General features: G+C 41.8%; 1 pseudogene; it reads left to right on the top strand.

Annotated features, from left to right (window-relative positions):
• The window catches only part of LOC147420478 (uncharacterized), a 41,389-nt pseudogene extending 35,658 nt beyond the window's left edge, over positions 1-5,731 (top strand).
• The last annotated feature ends 12,324 nt before the right edge of the window (positions 5,732-18,055 follow it).

Raw genomic sequence — 18,055 nt, 5'->3', positions numbered from 1 at the left:
TGAATGGCTAAAGAAATTTCCTTTGTAAGAGATTCCACAATGGCCGACATTGCCTTTGCATTACAAACATCCTAATCGACACACAATTTGAGATACTCGTCATCTTGAAGGTGGGTGTACCTGTTGTTAGGATCCTTTGTAGAATGGGGCTTTGAGCCATCAACAATGTCCCATGAGCCTTTCTGTGAGAACCAGAGTCACATAATCAAATTCCAATCATAGTTATCATCATTTAGTTTGTCATTGGCTCTCCAGCAAGGGGAGGCTATGTTGAAGTTGCAAGATTGGGAAGATGAGTATCCTTCTCGCACTCCAAGAGTTGCCATACCAACTCCCAAGCCGGCCCACACAATCTACTATCCTCCTCTCTTGAGCTCCAATCTGCACTTCTCCCAAGTTGCTCCTCAAGGCACTTCAAAACGGGCCATAGGTATTTGCACCAAGCTGCTGACAAAAAAAAATTATGCCCTTGGTCCTCGCCTCCAAATTTCTTTGCAAGATTTGACACGACCCCCAAAAAATGCCCTTGCGATGCACTTTCCACTTCCCAAAGCCAAATGAAGAATCCCTTTGATGTCTGTTCCTTGATATCCAAGCTTCTAGGGCCTAGGCACTTGCAGCGTTTTAAAACGGTGCATGTAGGGACCCAAATGGATTGAGCAAGGTCATGGGGCACAAAAGCATTTGAAAACATTGTTGCAGGTAGAGGTCAGTGCCATAGTCAAGCAAGGTTGTCGACAACGCATTCTAAAATGTAGGCGCGAAAGGGGGGGTGTCGGGCGTCATCTCCATTGGGCTACGTTGGCGAGTATTCTGAAACACACGCAACAGCGAAGGGAGGAGTGTTGCCGATCGAGGGGGTAGTCTTCATGAGCTCTTCTCACAACTATTCCATGGTACAACTCCTCCTCTTCCAAGGCTCTTCAAGAACATGAATCTGATACCATGTCAAAGTTGATGATGTAGAAGCATAGAGACCAAGGATAGTGAGCACGAGAGAGAGAGAGAGAGAGAGAGAGAGAGAGAGAGAGAGAGAGAGAGAGAGAGAGAGAGAGAGAGAGAGAGAGAGAGAGAGAGAGAGAGAGAGAGAGAGAGAGAGAGAGAGAGAGAGTCTCCTGAACCAATCAACCATTGCAATGAATAACAATGGGGGAAAGGGGGTCACATATATATCCACCTCAGTAAATTGCCCTACATAGACATTGACAAATAAGTAAAATAAATACCTAAAAGCCAAAATAAATAATGGGATCACATTGGGAAGTTCAATTGAGATGCCAAAACTCTAACACCACCCTCCTTGCGGGCGACTTCACCCCCGCAGAATTTCGTGCACTTTTCATCGAGCGTCGCGGGTGAGGCTTGATCACGAAATCAAAGACCTCACAACCATTCCATCTAACCAGTCAGAACCTGTTGCTTGCTAATCTGCAATAACAAAAAAGAGTGTATCTGTGCAATGTGAACTCGTACGCCTAAAGACACACCTGAACTTGAGGGAGATGGCGAGCAGTCTAAACCCGCCCTTAATTACTTAAAAACAATTGGAAAAGAAAATTTTAATTACTTTAAAATATTTCTTTCAAAATGTTTTTTTGATGATGCATTTGGCAACTCGTGATGGTCTTATCTATATACCTACAAATTTAGGATCTCTACAAAGGCTTCTTTTTCAATCTCATGGAGTTGTGGAGGGAATCCAAGTGAAATTCTTTATGTTACTCTTCCTAAGTTTCTATCCTAAAGTTGCCCCATAATAGTGGTATATCCTCTTGTTTGGCTCATACGATTCAAATTTTGGCTCCCATGTACAACGATCCTAGAGGTTTGTGATCCATTGATCCTATTGGGTGAGTCCCTAAAACGTGTTTCTGTTGTCTAGGCTCGTTGAACCCCATTTCTTCCCACATTTTGAGTTTTGAATCCCTGTGGATTGGTTTCATATCTCCTTGGTGGACTTACACTCAACTAAATGTAGTCTGTAGAGATCAGAGTTCCCATATAAGTGTACCTTGTTGATTCATTCAATTCAACGGTCCTGTACTCTTGCTCATACCTATCTACCAATAAGACCTGCACTCCTTGAGCATCTGTGTATGTAAACATGTAAGACACTTTATGGGCTAACAAGTCCCTAGCATTAGGTTCTACACTTTTAAAAGATGTGTTGATCCCCATTTGCAAACCTATAAAGTACCACATAGACATAGTCCATCAGAACTCTTGTGGCCTCATTGGTCTTGATGAATCTAGCATTTGATTTGTTGATTAAAGGAGGTTCCTCCTTTGGTTCATCATCCACCTTGGATTTGGTGCCCGTAATGCCCCCATTTATCGACTATGTATCGGTCAAACACGGCTCGATACTCAATTCCATCGTCATCAAAATATATATCTCCATTGTCGTCTATAAGCACTAGGTCATTGTTGGCAGATGAACCAGACGGGTGCCCTCCTAGTAGACCACTCTTCATAAAGCCACCAATTTTGTGCTCTCATTATTTTTTGAGAAAAGCCTTGTAAATAAGAGAAAACCTGATTTTTTTGCCGAGTGATTATTGATCCCAACCTTTGTAAATCTAACTTGTAATGCCTGATTATGGGATTTGAGCCTTGTAACCCGGACATTGGCCAAGAGAGCCCTAGGTATAAAACACAACTTTTTGAGTTTGAACACAACCTTTGTATCTTATCTAAAGTTTTTGGAGAGTTTGAAGCTTACAACTGAGAGCGGCTACTCTCATGCAACTTCTTTCTCAAGATCTAGTAATCCAATTTTGCTTCCTACAATTGCATTGTGTTCTTTGTCTTGTACTCTTTATTTTAAGTGTAACCATTCTCAATTTTGTTGTGGTTTGCAGTGGCCGATTGATGAGCTAAATATGTTTCTTTGAGTGTGTAAATGGTTGTTTTTGACGTTTGGACCATAGGAGAGTGTTCCTAGACCATAGGGCAACCTTTTTGGATAGTTCTGTTGCAGTTTTCAAGACCTTGATCATGATGGATCGTGATTTTGGTACCTTGTTGGATTGTGACTAGACTTGGTAGGCTAGTGCCTCTAGACATCTTAGACCTCCTCCTAAAGTTTTGTTGCATTTCGACTTTGTTTGAGTGTCAAAATGGTGTGACGATCAAGAGTGGTGAGACGACATATACAGATTGCCTGAGTAGAGAGTGATAGATTTGCTAGTGTGCTAGATAGCTTCATTCCGTAGGTTCATTTCTTGAGGTTGACACCCTCAAAAGAGTCTTCGTGCCCCATCCGAGTCACTTCCCTGAGTATTGGTATTATGTTAGTGTCAGACAGTTATGCTGCAGACAAACGTTTGATTGTGACGACCCGCTAACATTGGCGCCGTTGCCAGGCATAGTGATCCTTAGGCGGTGAGTGATCTAGTCATAGCCGTAGCTTTCGTGTCTCTTGGTAGAGGCTAGAAGTTGAGGGCTTGCTAGATCTACTCTTCAGAGGCATAAGGAGTTGTGAGTGAGATACTAAAAGCATTTCATTCTGTATTTTTCTTGATGCTTGGAAAGTAATGGTCCACCATCCATTTTACTTTCAATTCGGCACTGTTTGTTTGTTTTTGTTCCTAGATTCATCTCATCACTTAGGACTAGGCTAATTAGCAACCTTTACCATCAAATTGGGTTGAAAATTTTAGGGAAAAAACTTGGGAAAACCATATCTTGGTAAGTGAGACCATAACTTCGAAAATAGGAAAAGTTGATGGTTAGAGCCTAAAAGTTGATCAAAACCCAAAATTTGTAGAAAAAAGGGATAATCGAACCCAAGAGAAGCAATTTTAAAAGTTTCATCGAGTTTGGTGGAGGCACATGGTTCACGATCCATATATCTCCGTGATTGTTTGAATATAAACTAATACCATTGGGTCCAATGTGGTTTCTAGTCATTGAATACACAATATGGTGAAAGTGACACTGAAAACACACTCAAAATCAAGAAATTGGACAAAAGGTACAAAAACCTTCAAATTTGACCAAAATTTGGTCTTTTTAAACTTTTAGAGACCCAAATTAAAAAAGGAGTGAAAAAATGGTCTCTACAGGGGTCAAGCATTCTGCTTGCCAAATTTCATGTCGAAATGCTGTCAAACATAGATCGCGATCCATGTATCTTTTAACCATCTAAGGCTAAGATTTGAGCAGTAGTAGATAGTTGACGACAGTTGGAACACCTTTTGCAAAGGGCACCATAGCAAAAAGTGCAAAAAAGTAGACCAAATTATCAAGAAACCAGTAGCCAAAAATTAGCTAGTCAAAAATTGCAGGGCAGAAACAAAAATTTGCTTTGACTTGACAAAACGTTTTCCAAATCCAAAAGCAAGTGGTGGAGTGGACTACTTAAAGTGCAAGTAATCATCAAGCCAAATTTGGGCTCCAGATTTGATGGAACATGGATCGCAATCCATGTACCTTTATTGATTTTTTGGACAGCGACCATACAGACTTGTAGCAGAGACCAATACAAAAAAAATATCCAAAAGCAAGGTAGAGAAAAAACTTCCAAAAGGGGGTCAAAAGGGAACAAAATTTCAGTCCAACAATCGCTAGACAGACCTAGAGGTTGTTTTTTTGGGTGACCTAAAATGATCCAAGTCACATAAAAACCATATAGCAAGGATCCGTGGATTGAGGGGAAGATGTGTGACAAGTTTCAGTGACATCTCATACAAAGGTACATTGATCATGATCCATGTTTCTTTGTCACAAAATGAGTTCAGATTCATATCAAAGCTAGCACTTGTCCCTAGGAGCATAGTGGCCTTGTCAAAAGTGAATTTGGATTTGTATTGTGGATTTTACAAGAAAAACAAGATTTTCTACCAAAAGTGCGATAAATTTTTCCTGACCTCAGATTTTGACTAATAGAGCAACTACAAACTCATAGCTACCAAGTGTTTTTTATACAGAATGCAAGAGCTAGAGTGTGCGGCTCAAGGTGCTTAGAGTTGGAGGATACAGATGCATCATAAAAGGGGGTTTTGCAAAGTAGATTCTTGATGTATTTGCAATTAGGTAGATTATACCATACTAGAAACCCTATCGCTAGAGACCAAGTTAGTCACATTTCAACTGAGGAGAGTTTCAATCAAGGATCATTGCCAACCTTAGAGCCAATCATAGAGGAAAGTCTTTTCGATAGTTCTTTAGAGAGATCATACACCTATATGGTTGACAAATTCAAGAGTGTGAGCTTTAAGGAAGAAATGACCATCGAAGTGGGACCATCCAACCAGCACCAACCATGAAACTTTTGCACTTGAAATTTCAATTGGAAAACAAATAGGGTGCTAAGATTTACAAGAACGGTATGGATCGCTATTGTGTTAAACTAGAAGAGAGACATACCAAGCTCAAGGATATAGTTCATGTGGACTATAGTGGCGATCGATACTTTGATGATGAGGTAACCATGTATTTAGTTGTGCAAAATCCCTATATTGTGGACAAGTGGGGATTAACAGGTGCTAAGGAGAAAGTTGTTGTCGAGCCTGAAGTGAAGCCGCCAAGGCTGGACATCCCCAATCCAAAGCTAAGGCGAGTGAACATGGCAACTCGAGTCAACACTGACAATATACATGTGGGTTTGTACAAATACAACAATGGGGAGCAGATGCTCTACTATAATTGTGACAAGCCCAATGTTGGAGAATTATCAGATTATAAATTCTTGTATGTCTTTACGCATGAAGAAGGTAGAGATACCTAGGTGATAATTCTTGATAAGTATGGACGAAGGTACTTTTCCGTGAGTCATAAGGAGTTGGAAGGATATACTGTATTTTGGAGGACCGTACTATGTCACTCCTGGCACTCATAGACCAGCTCTCTCTGAAATGAGGCCAGAAACGGTGAGAGCGATTCCTATGAGAACTAGAGTGGAAGATTTTTTCAGTCGACCACACTTTTTTGTACCTAGACCAATGGGATCCTTGAATTTGAGAGTTCTCATGACTATGTAGAAGGATAGTGATGTGCCATATACTATCCATACCACGAGGGTTCCAGATGCTTGGATTGAAGTGAGAGACGCAAGACCTGAAGAGAGAGTAACTAACAGAACTCCCTCTAGAGCTCCTATTAGTGGTTATGAAGCGGGAGATGTTGTATTGGGATGGTAGTGTTGGAGGATACGCCGCGACGGACGTCAGCACAACGAGAACTCACCTAACAAGATTTGTCAGCTAAGGACGAAGCTCGACCCGCAGGCGCGTGAAAGCAAGCATAGGTTGTCAACCTACACTCGACCGACTCTCGACTACTTCCTACAGAGGTCTCTACCCAATGTCTAAGTTACAGCCTTCAGGAGTGCCTAAGAGGAGATTTCCTACAATGCTTTCAAGAGCCAAATACCCATCAAACGTTCTCGAAACGCCACTGAACATAGGTCGCTCTCCCTAAGGTCCATGAACCAAAACCCCAACCCTAAACACCTGGTGCAAAATCACGTAGGATGTCTGGTCAAAATTTGCAGGTCGTCGTTTTCGAAAACTAAAGTGCCTAATGTGTAGCTCTATTCATTGCGAACGCGTGGATATGCTGAAATGCGAAAACAGACAACGTATGCTCACTGAATCACCAGATGCAGCTCGTGGATCGAGCTCGCAAACCCAGGTTGTACACACGCAATGTAGGTATTGGTCTGTAGCTCTCTTTGGGGGCAACGCGTTGCACTTCTCCACACTCGATTCCGACCACCGGTGTGCGCGTAGCGTCAAGATAAAACTCTCACTCTCTCTCGTACATAGAGTACGCTCACTCACACAGACAAAACTTTTTAAAAATGACAAAGGTTTTTTTATTAAGGTCAAAAGTGATATAAATACCTTACAATCTCAAACCCTAAGGTTCCAATTTAACCATCCACTCAAACTAAATGTCAAAAATGGGATACAATCTAGAAGCTTCTGCAAGCCCCACTATTTACAAAGGTAAAATGATGGTTTTTCTCAATTAAAGAATAATTACAAAAAATAATATCCTGCCAAGCAATCATTCTCTGTTGGGTGTGTCCAGCTGCTAACACTCCCCCCCTCCTAGTTCATGTCGTCCCTGACATGGCAGTAGAGCTGCTTCTTTAGTGGAGGCTTTCGCGCATCTTTACAAGGGACTCATATCGCGCATGATGAGCCAGTAATGTCGGGCCGAATATATCTGTGTTGATGGTGAAGAAGCCGGTGTAGAAGGCTTCTTCAAAAGCCTGGAGGTGATACGGAGGCAAAAACATGATTCTCTGATAAAGTGCATGTATCACCTCGTGAGAAGGCTGAGCAGACAGATCATACATTAGGAAAAAATTGGACCCCCTTGGGGCCATGTAAGGATTCCTAATTTTAAGGGATTAAGGCTAATTTTGTAGGGGATGGAGGGAACAAAGACAATAAATAGGGCTACTTTTGTAGCTAGCTCTCTCTAACTTCTCTCTAGATAGGAGAGGGGGGGAAAGTAGGGAATGAGGGTGGTAAAGTAGGAGGAAGAGAGGGGGTAAAGTAGGGGAGAGAGGGGGGTAAAAAGAGAGAGAGGAGTAAAAGTAGAGAGAAGAACCATTCTCTCTCTACCTATCACCAAACAAAAAGAGTAAGTAGTTATGACAAAATCCCCTTTTCAGCTCGTGCATCAATTCACCCCAAAAAATGATTTTTTTATAAAATCTTCAGAATGGATCTTTTAAGCTTTAAAAAGGTCCCTATATATATACATATATATAAAACATTATTTTTTTAGAAGAATCTAGCTTTTATAAGCTCCAAATCTAAAATTCCTTGGGTCCCTCTCTACATTAATTCCAAGAATAAATAGATAATTCCACATCATCAAAACGTCCATCTAATAAAGCCTAAAAATTGAAAAATTTAAAATTCCCTCCTTTGAGCTCAAAAATTGAACCTATATATATCTACATATGAAAAAATATATTTTTAAGTCTTTTTATCCCAAAAATTGTCTGTTTATCACAAAAAGTATATCTTATCTATTTTTTCCCCCATCATATTTTTCCACCATGTCTCTTCATGACATAACCAATGAATCACCTGTGCCGTCATCTACTAGGTCAACTAATGTCAGTCTGCGTCTACCGATCGAATTTGCTCCCACAAAAAAAATGATGAGAAAGCATCTCAACCGGCATCCGTACGACGGTTTTGAGGAGAAACCAATGTTGACTTGTGGCTTGATGGAGGGTTGTATCCAAAAGATCCGCTCGTGGGCTGTCATCCGATATTCCGTACACTCCCAAGCTTAATCAAATATGTGGGAGAAGGAGAACGTGGTCTTCTTGGGTATTGTAAGAAATTGGCCTCCAATCACGCAGGTGCGTCCGCATGGTTCCGACAACAATGTCAAGTGTTACACATTCATTCCACAAATCTCCAACAACAACTACATTCCACAGAGAAACAACTCAAAGATCTTAAAGAGGAGATGAAAGTTACAGAAACAGAGGTAACTAAGCTACAGATTGCAATGATGCACCTAAAAGCCACTCCATTTGGCATGCGTGAGTATAAGAGGGAGTTCTCTTCCATTGAAAACTTAGCCTCTAATGGAGGGGCACGTAAGAAGCGGATCACGTCAACCAGGTATTTTCTTTAATTCACAGTGTTCATCACTTATAATAATTTCCATCAATTTGTAACTCGGTTCACCTTTTGAAATAGGACATATATACAAGATGTGTGTGGAAGTGTTAGACAAGAGGACCGTTGCAATATTCTCCTAGGATGCATCTCAAAGGAAGATATACTTTACATCATAGGTTGCGAAAAGGCCAAACACATGAAAGATGCCATCATAAAGGAGATCCTAAAAAAGATCTCTACCTTGTGTCTGAGGATGATGTCCAGAGAGCTTGTGATGAGGTTGGGATCAGCACAAATGCATACCATGCACTTCATGGATTGATGAAATATGCATTACGAGAGCAAGGCATCACCGAGAATTTGTTTCCTATTCCACATAGGGTCCGACTTGCAAAAAAAGCAAACAATGATCTTGTTCAAGAATCCCTTGGCGAATACAAACACATTGAAGGATCCATGATGTACTCTTCCACAAGTGCCAAGTCATGTGGTAATACAAAGGGGGGCAATACTATTCCTAATGGGCAAAGTCTTTTTGTTATCATCAATTCAATAATATTTTTGTTGACTTGAAACGACTACAACGAGCTATGGTTAAATTTTATGCATTATCTCCACAAGGTAATACAAATTGTAATGTCATTTTTTATCTATATTGAATATCATTTAGTATAACAATTCAATTCCTGTGTTGTTTCAGTACTTGGAGAGAAGCTCATATTTATTCTTAAGCTAGATGAATGTCAAATTGTCAAAAGACAGAGATTGGAACGTATGAGTGTGACACTCATGAATGAGGCAATGTTTTTTTGCAAAAGTCGATGCTATCAGTGACCATTCTTAGAAACCATCATTTAGTGTACAATCGGAAAAGGAAATATGGTGGTTAGGAGATTTTGAAGTTCCGAAAGAGACTCATGAGGTGTTGGCATGGGTCTTCTCTATGATCCCGTGGATCACAGAGGTTATTAAGGCACAACTAGAGGGAGAAAAGCTAGAAGTAGATGGAGTAGGTACATTTGATGTTGAGTGGCACTTAGGAGGTGATTTAAAAACAATCAAATGTATACTTGGGTGTAAACAAGGTGCTTCATCACTTCTTCCTTGTCCATATTGTGTACGAGGATACAAGGAGAGTACTCGTGGCTCCACGTCTTCAAAGAAAAGTGTCAAGGGAAGTCAGGCAACAGGGTCAATGGATGATGATGCAAGGGAATGGGTCTGCTCGGTGTTGAAGTGTCCTATGATGGAGGTCCGCAATCGGTCGACAAAAGATAGAACATGGCATCCCATTATCAATTTTCCACTTACAAATGTACACTTTTGCACTTTGCATACCTTCATGCGTATATTTGATCGCTTGTTAAAGCTTCATATAGAGTACGCTTTCACAATGAAACTACTTTCCAGATCCGTGGAAGCCATTGGAATGTTGAAGCAATTCTAAATTTGATTGGATGTCTTGGTGGCAATGTTTCTATCATCGGTGAGGTGGAAAATATGCATGAAGTGCCACAAAAAGTATCTATGAATGGTGTGAAAGCATGTAGGTTTTTCAAGAAACCAGAGATGCGAAAGGAGAGGGGTGAGGAGGATGCTCCATGGGAGCTATGGAAAGCACTTTGCAAGTGTACGACCGATCAAGATTCAAATCCCGTGCTTGTAAATTTGCGTAGGCAAGTGTGGCACCACTTCGAGTTAGCGCTTCAAATTATGTGGAAACCCCAAACCACAAGCAAGCAACAAATTTTTTTCAAAGATCACATTTCTAATTCCACTAAAGCATTTGTGCAAGCGTGGGGAGAGAGAAATATCACACACTACATGGTAAGTTACTTTGTTCAGTTCAAATTTTGATGCTATACATAAACATTTATTTGATCTAAGCATTTTTTCTTGATGCAACATATTTTGTATGCGCATTGAGCATTCTTTATGTCAAAATATGGTTCATTAGACATGTGGAGCACTCAAGGAATGGAGAAATCACATTATCAAGCCAAAGGTGTTTACTTTAAAAATACACATCACGGTGGTGGAACTACGAGATCCAACTACATGAAGGAGATGTTTGATTGGTTCTTTCGTTGTTCTTTGGGGAGATGTCATGCCATAGAGCGAGCGCGAAAGTAAAGTCTTGCCAAGGAGGCTAGGAGACAATCTTGACTTAATGCTAAAGAGAAATAGAGAAACTCCACCGGACCCCTTAATCATGCTAGGTGGCGTGAAAATCGCCATAGAGTGGGCAAACGTTGGTTACCCAACATGTAAAACAAATGATGCTATGCAATGTAATGTTTATGTTTGTAGCTGTCTTTGTTAAGTTGCATATAATACTTCTCCATTTATCCATTTTTTGTTTTTATATTTTGATAATATTAAGAGTTTTTTTAAGTGGCCTGGTCAAGTGTGAAGAGACCTATTTTTTTTTAAATAGGGGGCTTTTAGAGAAGAGGGAGTCTCATTTTCAATATTTCCCCTTCTTACACAATGGCATGCACAAAGCAAACAACAAGAAAGATCAACCTTTTTTTGCTCACCCTCTCTCATCCGTCCAAGGTGCTCAAAAACCACCTTGGATACACGAACAAGAGCTCCTAGCAGAGATGGAGCGGGAATGGTTAGGTGAAGAGCAACAAGATGGACAACCTTTACGCAAGAAGAAACGGGTAGTGACTTCAGACACTGAAACTGAGATGAACAGCGAAGCACCAAGCCCACCATGGAGCGGACAGGAGATCCCAAGCAATCATCGAGTCCCGGCTAGGAAGACATTGCCATGTGGCTTGGGAGATCTGCCGTCAGATGAGCCTAGACGTGATCATGGGTTACTGAATGTAGAGGATTTTGAGGATGTAGAAGACGAGCCAGTTGGAGCGCACGATGGAGTTGAAGGGCCAGTCAGAGCACATGGTGGGCACTGGGCTTGAAGATGCGCAAGCTCCTTATCGCAAGCCCTCTCGTAGAAAGAAAAAGTTTTTCAAGGCGCGATAGTCAATGCACACGCGCCATGAACCATCCTTCTTCTGCACTAAGAGTATAGGCGAACAAAAAGGGGATGAACTGGGCTGAATCAGCCCCTTCTCTAAAAGCTCGTTGACCTGACTCATAATCTCTTTCTGATGGGCTGCACTAACCCTGTATGGTGGTCTATTCGGTGGACTAGAACTTGGCACAAGATCTATAGAATGATCCTCAGGTCTCTCTGGAGGTAACTCCCCTGGCAAAGAGTCCGAAAAACAATCACTGAAACCACTCAAAAAAGTTGACATGTCTTTATCTAAGGTAGAAAAATTAGATACAACTTGCAAAGATCAAGTACGTAGAAAGATGATTCTTTATTACATATGAAATAGCAGAAGCAAAAACAACTGGAACAGACTCGCCTTTAAGCTTTACATCAAGGACATGAGTCTTTCCTCTATGTACAAGGGTAATCTTTTTGTTGTAAGTATCCACCATAGCATGCAACTTGTAACATCATGGGATACCCAGTAACACATCACAGCCCTCAAGTGGCATAATATGAAATTCTTCCACATCCACATAGCTCTGAATGTGCAGACGAAGCTTTCCCAAAATGGGAGTAGCAGGCTTTGAATGACCTGGGCATGCCAAACCTGCTTCCCCTGCCATACCCATCTCCTCTACAAGAATGCCCACTTTGATGCCAATTCTGGTGATATGAAATTTTCATGGGCTCCTCGATCAAAGAAAATCAGCATTGTCTTGTCTCTAACTTTACTCCAAGCTCTGCGCAGCTCCGTTGCATCTGTGTTTGGCTGGTCTCCAACCAAATCTAGAACAAGTCTTGCACTTGGCTTTGGCTTCTTCCCTTTATGGTCTGACTTGTCATCCTTATCCTGTGACTTCTTCTGTGGGCATTCATTTGCAAAATATCCTTCCTATTCACAAATGTAGCATTTCTTGGCCTCCTTAAGAGCTTTCCTTTCTTCAAAATTTTGGCTCGAAAAATGCCTTTTTTGCCCTTGTCCTCATCCCGAAGAAGATTTAGACTGCTTCTTGGACGTATCACCTTCTTCAGTGGAGGGCTTCTTTGTGGGAGGCTCAGAAGGATTTGTTGCAACATTGCCCTTGGCTGAAAATTGTTTGCCCTGGGACCCTTTCTTGTGGCTATTAAATCCATCGGAATCTCCCTTCGACACATTGCTGGCCACTCTTGCATTCTCTATCAACTGAAACATATTCATGACAGTAGTCTTTGTGCAATAGTCCCTGATTTTCTTGGGCAATCTGCAACAGTACTTCTCAATCTGTTTTGACAATGGCACAAACCTGTAAGAGGTGACTGGCAACAGTGCGGCCCAAAGCTGTTTATTGTACTCTTCCAGATTCGCACACTGTTTAGCATTCAACTCGTGCCATTCTGTCATCACATCCACTTCAAAAGTGTTTGTCAGCCATGCGCAAAAGCGTATAGTGTTATCCTTCTTTAGCGAAAGTAACACTAGTGCTCCCCATGGGGATTTACTTGGCCGAACAAAACCCCTGTCGAGATAATCTTTCAGCTGCCCCGCTAAATCTCGTCTTCCTCGGTTTTACTAAACCGATAGGGTTGCTTTGAGAAGGGATGACTACCAGCCACCAACTCAATGCCATGATCTACTCCTCTAGAAGACGGCAAGCCAGGAGGTAGATCATTAGGAAAAACATCCTTGAAATTAGTCATGATTTCTCGGATAAGGTCATATTCGTCGGAATCCCCAAGTTCAACAGAAGAACATGTAACATTTTTACGAAATTCAGTGACGAAAGTACCAAGCACTAATTAGTCAAACCAAGCAAATGGTACACATTGATAAAAATCAACATCAGAAGACTTTGTATCTTTATAGATTTTCAAAGCAGTAATAACTGGTATTACAAAACCATTATTTACAGACTTCTGATTATAAAGTGACACAGATACATGAGACATGTCCTGCTTAACAAAAACAAGAGAGTGATGTACATAGTCTATATACAATGAGTCTTGTTTATCATAAAACCATGGAATTCCTAAAATAACATTTGCTCTATCCAAGCGCATGATGTGGAAATCCAGGTTCTCTTTGTAATCATCCAGCTCTAGCGACAAATCTAAAACCATCCGATTCCATACATCCGTGTGCTCGCCACGATCCATCTTCACGCGATACTGATGGTCACTATCCCACGTCCGCCGCAGGCTCAGTTTCTGCACCAATTTTGCATCCACAAAATTGTGTGAGCTTCCATTATCAAGGAGTATGGTCACGTCGTGACCATTGATCTTCCCGGGGAAACGAAGAAGATCGTGCTTACCAAACACTTTGGTGCTAAAAGTACAATTAGTACATGGACTGTGCGCTAAATGATGGATTTCAACTTGAATGACATCAGAGTTACCTGAGATCTCGTGAATCTGAACCAAAGGACGACCTTGCGGTTTCTGTGTCTTCTTCTTCTTGGGACAATCCTTGATTTGGTGACCCGTCTAGCCACATTCAAAGCAAGCCTCCTTCTTCACTACATCAGCAACTGAAGCATTTTTGGTTTTCTTCTTCTCTTGAGAAGATCTCGGCGGTGATTTGGACTTATGCTGGAATTTGGGTCGCTTCCTCGAAGCGCCCTCACCGAATTGATAGTCCGCAGTTCTTTTCTTCTCATAATTCGCTCCATTTATCAAATGGAACGTCCTGGCCTTTGCCACTGCATCCTCGGCGTCAGTCGGGGCTTTGTCCTTGATTAAGGCCCAATGGTAATCCTCATGTAATCCTAGCAAGTACATGTGCACAACGTGCGTAGAATCCACCTTGCAGAAGGTGAGCGCCTCTTTGAAAGCTATCGTATACTTATCAAAAGATAGAGCTTTCATAGAAAGACTCTGCAGTTTGGCGTAAGCTTTCAAAGGATCAATTTTGGCGGAATCCCTCTTGAATTTCACACAGAAATCAGCCCACGTCGTAGGCTTCTCTGTCATGTCGCGCCACCAGGTAAGCACCTTACTGCACAGATAGAGAGGAATCGTATGAATCCTCCATTCATCATGCTCCCCATGGAGATCAAAATACGTGGTCTACTGATGCAGCCAGTTATTTACAGCCAATTCCGTACATTCTTTCTCCTCCCCTGAAAAATTTGTAGTTTTATACGGAATCGTGGCATTTGGACCACCCTATGAACGCCCAAAAGCAGCAATTTGCGTCCGCAATTGCTGGAGATGGGTTTCACCCTTGAAAATACGCGTAGTCGTCGACTGAGCCATATTTTCTAGAGCGGTAAGTCGGGAACTAAGCCCTTGCACGACCCCTTCGAGAGAGGCCAAGCGAATGTTCGTATGAACGTTCGCATTTTCCAGAGCGGTAACACGCTGGTCAAAACTCTGGAAAGTACTTGTAATCCATGTGTAGAGAGCATGCGTGAATGGAATTTGAACATTACCTCGCGCGTCATCACGTTGCACATCTGAACTAGAGGAATCCATGGCAAAGTGCGTGAAAAATTGAAGGTATCACGTAAAACTAGACCTTTTCTGTACTTTTCGATCTCGAAAAGTCGAACTCCGAAGAGCGCTATGCATCGGCGTATGCGTTCGAAGGCAAGCACGTGATGGCGGGAGCGTAGGAGTGCGAGCAGGTGGGAGAGAGGAGTGGCAGGAGAGGAGCAGGGAGCTCAAAAAGTGTTTATCAACCAGCAGGTTTCACACTTATTTTCTAAAAACCCCAAAGTGACCAGGCCTTTTAAAAAAAAGGTCACCCTTAATAAATTAGAGCACATGGCGTAAAAAAACTCAACGCAAGTTTCAATGAAGGAAAAGAAACGAGCGTTGGTCCATGCCGCGTGGAAGAGGGAGAAGAGCGCACGCGTAAGAATCAAGGGAGAACCTTTGACTTGTGGAAGCCTGTGTCCAACACGCGAAAAGGATGCCAAGTAAGAGCCAGCGCTGCAAAAAAAAACTCCCACGTTGGAGAATTCTCTCCACGTCAGAAGAAATAGCAACGGCCTCGCTCTCTACTCAATAGAGAGAGGTACTCTCTCTCTCTCTGTGTGTGTGTGTGTGTGCTTCGTACAGAGAACATTACAGAGAGATTGAAAAAGAGTACAGTAAGCTGAATTTTCAGTCTCAAATCAGCAAATCAATGAATAAATGACTGATTTTCATCAAAAATGAGCAAGGTTGACAAAAATCCTTTGATTTTTAGCACTTGCACTTGCTAGATTGCTGAATTTTATCAAAAATCAGCGAGCAGCACATTAAATTTCTCCTGCACATAAGCTTATGAGAAGAAAATAATCGATTAAACAGTTAATTCATCAAAAACTGCATGAAATAGTAATTATCCGACTTTAACCAACTCGTAGGTATGCACATACTCCATCGTGCAGCCAAGCCTGCTCTCATACCATGAAACGATCAAGGAGAGTGGACCTCCCGGCTACACGGACCTCCTACAGACACGTGTCAGACGAACCACCCGACCATAGCCACCATCCAGCAACTCCCCTGTGTTGGGGCCAACGTCTAAGGACGTAGACATGCACCTGTAAGACCGAGCGTCCCATACCACCCGGCCTTACCTCCTCGAGTTGACCTCGCGCACTCCTACCCTCGCGGGCTAACCACTGGCACTCTGCCAGTGGGGGTCGATAATTCCAAATGAGGCCTTGGCCTCCCTTTTATAATAATGGCCGACCACACTGGCCATGTTCACACTACGTCCACCCGGACAGTGGACGCCCATCTCGACGGCGTCTGGGCTAGATCCCCTCTCCCAAGAGCGGGATATAACAATTTCAAAGCGCTTATGTAAGCTTTGCTTCAACATATTCAGCTCATTGACATTTCGGCCAGCAAGAAGCATATCATCGAGATACAATGCCAACAATAAAAGACTCCCTTCTTTAGCCTTTTTAGTGTATAAGCAGTGATCTGCATGACATCTCTTGAAACCTTGAGACCTCATAAATGCATCAAACTTATGATACCACTCACGTGATTCCTGTTTCAATCCATACAAGCTTTTATTAAGCTCACATACCATCTGCTCTTTTCCGGCAACTACAAAACCCTTGGGCTGCTACATATAAATGGTTACATGCAAATCACCATGTAAGAACGCTGTTTTTACATCCATTTGCATGAGTTCCATGTCTTCACTACCAACCAAAGCAAGAAGAAGTCGCAACGTAGTCAATTTCACAACTGGGGAGAAGATTTCATCAAAGTTAATTCCTTTCTTCTTCTTGTACCCTTTAGCAACCAAACGTGCTTTGTACTTAGGAGAGGTATTAGAAGTGACTTTCATCTTGTATACCCATTTACATGGAAACACCTTTTGCCCGGGTGGCAATGGTACCAACTTCCATCTGCAATTTTTGTCCAAATAATCCATTTCAAATACCATGTCTCCATGCCATTTCTTGCTATCTTTGCGTTTCATAGCTTCTTTATAGCAAGAAGGCTCACCACAATCAATTAACATTACATAATCCGTGCCTGGAACAAACCTGTCAGGTAGTCGAGTGACCCGGGTAGACCTTTTCACCCAATGATCAACATCTAGAGACTGTTCAGCCTGCAAATCATGATGAACAGCTGGATGTCCAACCATTCTTTCCACCTGTAAAGGTTGCTCTACTTGCCCATTATGTTCCTCAACATGTGGTGCATCAATGGCAACTTCATTTCCCCCATTTGGGTCATCATTTTCAGCTCAACAGGCTGCTGTTCAGCGGGAATTCTCGGCTATCCAATCGGTATATCTTCCCTGAAAACAAGCCTTTTTAATTCCTCAATAGAAGTAGGTCGCTTGTGCATGTGATCCTCACAGAAGATTACATCATTGCTGTGAATAACCTGTCTTTTTTCGGTATCCCACAACCTATACCCCATTTCACCATCCTCACCATATCCTAGGAAACAAGGTGGAACCATACGTGTTGTACGGTACATGGAAGTACGTACTGTACGTAGTCCCATATGGGTAAATTTTTTATGTACGGAAACATACGTGGCATTGGTAAAAAAGAATAGAAACCACAAAAATAACTGTCAAATTCAGAGACAAAGCTATAGAATTTGTCAATTTGATGTTTTACAACTTTGATTATGTCTAAATTCTATATACAACAGTTAGAGACTCAAGAATCGCATACCTGACATGCGATATGCGCCTGCGGGCACTGAAGTTTGAACTTGTATGGTGTACCTATTTACCTATTAGACTCATCACTTATAGACTGCTATCATGAGTCATGACACCAAAAGAGCAAGACAATTATGAGTTAAGACAACTGGACAGTCACAAGACAATGAACAAACAGAGTCCATACTAATGTGAATGTCACAACTGACAACGGCTGTCACGACTCAGCTACAAGTCACAAATCACAAATGTGGAGTCAATAGTCAAGATAGCTCCTAATAGAGCATACATCAAATGAAAATAACTAGTTGGCTGCTGCCAACT

This window comes from Adiantum capillus-veneris, chromosome 28 (assembly GCF_014529385.1).
Source record: "Adiantum capillus-veneris isolate H3 chromosome 28, ASM1452938v2, whole genome shotgun sequence".
NCBI classification, from domain to species: Eukaryota; Viridiplantae; Streptophyta; class Polypodiopsida; order Polypodiales; family Pteridaceae; genus Adiantum; species Adiantum capillus-veneris.
The sequence above is the reverse complement of the archived record's forward strand: the minus strand, read 5'-3'. Positions and strand labels throughout refer to the sequence as shown.